Below are 707 nucleotides of genomic sequence, written 5' to 3' on the forward strand. Positions count from 1 at the left end.
TATCGTGTTTTGTGTGGGAACTTGGGTGTGGGTACGGGTTTTACTCCCCCAATAGCCTGGAAACTAGTGTGAATTCGGCCATACTGGTGGGCAGTTCAGATTACAGGAGTTCAAATCTCTATTCCGAAATATAAGAAAGTAAGGACAGGAAAACTTTGCCTGGGAATCAACCCACCAAACATGTCTCCTTCATTCACCTACTAGATTTTAATCAAATCAATTGGAACACCACAATTAGAGATACGAGTGTGAATAATGTCACTATTAATATTACTCTTGTTTTTTTTTTTTACATAGCATTTTGTTTGAATATTGTTGTAAACTTGTAGAATTCTGAAGTGTAAAATTTGTCCAACGTTAATTGTAAGAAACAACAGCTTGTTTTGTATTTTTTTGTCATTTACTAGAGAAATAACAACAACAAAGTACACCAAAATGACTATTATTTATTATTCCAATTATAAATTTATCTTCATTTTTATGTTCTTAAATGCAGACATTATCAAAATTCAAGTAAATGAAATTAAAAATAATGTATAATAATAATAACAATATAGATAATTTCCATAATTTGAATGTTTCATATTTTTCATCTATTTCTGGTACCCTAAAAAGCGGTTATGTTAAGAAATTACAGTCCATAATAAATACAAACGGCAGTGAATCATTCAAATATTAATAAACACGTACACAACATTGTTAATTAT

The sequence above is a fragment of the Limulus polyphemus genome, unplaced genomic scaffold (assembly GCF_000517525.1).
Source record: "Limulus polyphemus unplaced genomic scaffold, Limulus_polyphemus-2.1.2 Scaffold7536, whole genome shotgun sequence".
NCBI lineage: Eukaryota > Metazoa > Arthropoda > Merostomata > Xiphosura > Limulidae > Limulus > Limulus polyphemus.